Genomic DNA, 4,600 nt, shown 5'->3' on the forward strand with positions numbered 1-4,600 from the left:
AGAGTGTTTATTATGATATAAATCATTTGTTGGATCATCCCTTTTATTTGAAATTACACAATAATTGCCAAATTGTAAGAAAATCATTCATAGATTTAACAAATGGGAAGCATCTAAGCTGCCACTGAGCTAAGAATGTGTGTGTGTGTGTGTGTGTGTGTGTATCACACATGTATGCATGTATATAGCCATACATATAAATTGCATACATACATAGAGATAATCAAATATATGACTGCTTACTATATATATGATGGCAGAATTTTTATATCTTTATATATGCATATGCATGTTTATTATCATGTGTAAGTCATTTTACATTGTCATATAAATATGGTGGCAGCTTGTCTATTACATTGATAAATTCTTGCCATGAGTGAAATATAGATTGTCTTTCTATATAGCAAAGGAGACACTGCAAATGAATTACTATCTCCAGAGAACGTTGAAAATGAGCTTTCATTTTTTTGTGTTATTCTTACCATGCATCACCCTTCTGCTGCAGGTGACAACTGCTAGTGATGTGGACACCTGTGCCTACTGAGTTGTGCTCCCTTGCTTAGCCAGAGAACTGGTTCCTGTTCTTTCTTTTCCTGAGCAGAATACAAATTAGTCATTTCTGGAGATATTACCTGCCTGAATCAAGACTAAATACTGGCTCTGGGCATTCTTCAGCTGTTGCCTTTCAGAATCTCTTAAAGGTGGTCCTTGCCTGCCGTCTGGCTGCTGGGCAGCAGTGACCCACAGAATTGAAGTTCATTGTTTTGATGACTGGTACAGTATACAATGGCAAAGCCTTTACCGTGCTTGCTCTGGGCTGTCACTCCTCTCTTTTACACACACACACACACACACACACACAAAGACACACATTCACACATACACTCTCAGAAACACACATGCACAGATAGAACAGATAGATGTACACACATATAAAGCGACACAAACACACACATTAACACACAGATGCACATACAGATCCTCTCTCCCTCTCTCTCTCTGAATCATAAAGCACCAACAGGGAACGACTTTGTTTATAGAAAGTGATTCCTTAAGGAAAGAAATTCCATGAAATCGAATTATAGGCAGACTCTTAGTGGAATCTTGAGCATCTGTACTGGTATGGGTTTTTGTTTGTTTGTTTGCTTGCTTGCTTTTTGTCAGCTTGACACAATCCAGGGTCATCTAGGAAAGTGGAACCTCAAAGTAGGAAAACAATAAATGCCTTTGTCAAAGTTTCCTGTAGGCAAGTCTGTTGGGCGTTTTCTTGGGTAATGATTAATGTGAGAGGGCCCAGCCCTATATGGGTGGTACCACCTCTGAGCAGGTGGTCCTGGGAAGGTTGTACAAGAAAGCAAGATGAGCAAGCCACAGAGAGCAAGCCAGTAAGCCGCTGTCTCCCATGGCCTTTGTTTCAGTTCCTGCCTCCATATTGCTTACCTCAAATTGCCTGCATGGTGGAGTGTGATCTGAATTTGTAAGTAAAAGAAACCCTTTCCTTCCCAAGTTGGTTTGGTCATAGTCTGTGTCATAGCAATAGAAAGCTCACTAAGACAGCCTCTGTCTAAAATACCCAAGGTATATAATGATTTATCAGAATTAGTGTTACATGGTGACAAGGTAAAGAATCCCTTTTAGGTAGTATATTTTATGAATGAATTCATTTAGCTTATGTGTTGATAAATTCATTAATTTAGAAATTATTAATGGTTTACATTATTATAATTTTGAAATGATGAAATAAATATTACTGATAATTCTTGTTCTTCAGTTGAGCATAATTAAGTTCAAATGGTGACTTGCTTCAGTGAAATACATGGGAATTCACTCCTGTGTATTTTGAAAGTGCCTGTCAAATCGTCTCTACAGTATTTCAAGGCAACACTCACAGAAAATGTATGATCAACTCCAAATTCTTGCTTTGACATTTCCATCTAACATGACTCATACATCTATTACAAAGGCTCTCTGAAAGCATATGAAGACCAAGAAGAAAGGCAAGTAGGTATTTACACATTACAGCTTTCTCTCCTATAGCCCCCTTCTCTTCTCCCTCCCTTTTCTTTCTTGTATTGGGGATGGAGCCCAAGACCTTGTGTGCATGTCAGACAAACGCTCTTATCACTGAGCTACCCCATCAGTCATCTGTCTTCCTTTTGTGTCCTCCTACTGTCATATGCCTTCAGAGGCAGAAAATAGAAGCAGAGACACAGTTAACAGAGGAAACAGTGAGCTCAATTTGTCACATTAGCTCATGTAAAAATTTCCACTATAATTCAGAGCATGGAGCCTTGATAGCTCAGCAGAACTGGCTGTACTTCCTGAAGTGGACATCTGAATTAAAGCTGAGTTTTCTACAGTACTTTCTTCATGAGATCTAGAGGTACTGTGCCCAGAACAAGACTTATCACACATACCTCTGTGTGCTCGCCATTTCCCATATAGTAAACTAAGGTGCTTAGAGATTTCATTCACAAATACACCATTATCAAGGAACATTTAGCCACAGGGTTTGTTTGTTTGTTTGTTTGTTTGTTTGTTTTGTCTCTTGCTCAAACTCCTGTCAGCAGACCACCCTGACTCTCCTTCCTAATGCAAGCTGGGTTCCTGACAGGTAATGGTTGGCCACCTGCCTTTCCATTTCCCCCTTTGTTGCTTTAGGGAATAACCAAAGGATTTGCCCAGCCTCAACCTCTATCATAAGATATTAAGAGATGCCCTGCTGTCCTGAGTCTTTGCCAGCCTCTCTGTGAGACCTCAGGCTTACTAGGTGACCTGGAAAGTCCACCATGACTGGACACAAGGTCAGCTTTTATTGAATTCAAAGGTGAAAATACAAAATTTGAAAGTTAGGGGAAATGAATCGAGGTGTTAATTACATCTCTACAGCACATGGAATAAATTCTATGCTCCTGGAGAATGCATCATTGCGCTCAAGTTCATTAAACTATTTAAAATTTAAACAGGCACTACTCAGGGAAGCACATTTTCTACCTGTCTGCAAAGATTTAACATTTTCACTATTCTATGGACAAGGGGTTCTGAATTCAAAGGCATTCAACCCTTGATGTTTCCTAATTAGTGTGATGGCTTCTGTAGTTTTGCAATCATGTTTATAGTAGTAACTTCTTCAAAATGACGTTTTCTTAGATACCCTTTGTGATCTTCCCGGATATTACTAATTTGTGCCCTGTGACTCCAAGGAACTACAGGCAATTGATAGTTTTTGGAAGGCAGGGAGTCGGTTTTCTTTATGATCATTGTCTGAAGTAAGTTGACCATACTCCAGTGGAAGACCACACATCCAAAAGTATATGGGAGACACAACTTGTTCTTGATAGGTGTTACAAAAGCAAGGACACAAGGTTGGATGGGTAGGAAGGGAAGCAAATCTGGGAGGAGTTGGGGAAGAGGAGTGAACATGATCAAAGCATGTATAAATTTCTGAAAGAATTAATAGAAAAAGTAAAAAAAATGCATATTTATTTCTGGAGGCCTATATATACATTAAAAATTCTCTACCATCAGAAATGTGAGCTGCAATGAATCATAAGGGGAGAAGGGTTATCAGGTTGTTTAAATAGCCTCCTGTTTACTAATTTGAGTGATTAGGTTAATTACCATGTGCTCTGATGAGATTATATGTCTGATATTAGTGTCTCAGGAACACGGAAGTGTTAGCTATGCTTGACTTTCTGATATGAAGTGCCATAATTTCTAAAGTCACATATTTGCTGGAAAAATACACATTTGCATTTATAGCCTATGTAAACAGAGCTACTGGCCCTACACAAAGAGACTGATCCTGAAGCAGAGGGAATGATTCTTTTGAAATGTTCACCCATTGTAGATGTTAGAACCAGGTCTTAGCATATTGTGGAACTGATTTATCAATTACTAAAGAAATAGCTACTGAGAGCCTTCATTTGTTGTCTGACACTACGTTACTAAAATATCTCTTCCATGAAAGGTCCAATGCAACATGTGATAGACACTTGGTTAGGACCATTTGAAGTTGAATGGTAAGTAAATGGCAGTCTCTGAGTGAATGACCCCACATGCTGCCATGAGCACAACCTTCCTCAGAACACTAGCTCTTCTTTTCCTGTGTAATATATAAGCCTGAACTTTGTGGATGTCTTACTTGAGCCCTAAGACTTGACCTTATAGGTGAGAATGTTTATTTCTCAGATGCCCTCAGTTTCTGTAACTTTTGGTTATGAGCCACACTCTTTCCTCAAATCCACATTCCTTGGGTCTTGATTCCCACTGAAAAACAGGCTTGAATGGGTCACCTGGTCATCTCATAGAGTTTCAGCTGGAGACTGCCTCCATCAAACTGGCCTATGGGCATCTTGTGGGAATATTTTCTTTTTGGTTGTTAATGGATGTAGGAGGGTCCAACCTCCTGTGGATGATGCAATATTTAGGCAAGTGTGCCTGGGCTATACAAGTAAGGTAGCTAGCTGAGCAAGTCATAGGGAACAAGCCAGTAAGCAGTGTTTCTTCATGGCCTCTGCTTTAGTGACTGTCCTGCTGGAGTTCCTGCCCTAACTTCCTGTCCATTTTCTAAGACAGACCTGAATTCCAAACCCACATT

The sequence above is a fragment of the Phodopus roborovskii genome, unplaced genomic scaffold (genome assembly GCF_943737965.1).
Source record: "Phodopus roborovskii unplaced genomic scaffold, PHOROB, whole genome shotgun sequence".
In the NCBI taxonomy this organism is placed as follows: Eukaryota; Metazoa; Chordata; class Mammalia; order Rodentia; family Cricetidae; genus Phodopus; species Phodopus roborovskii.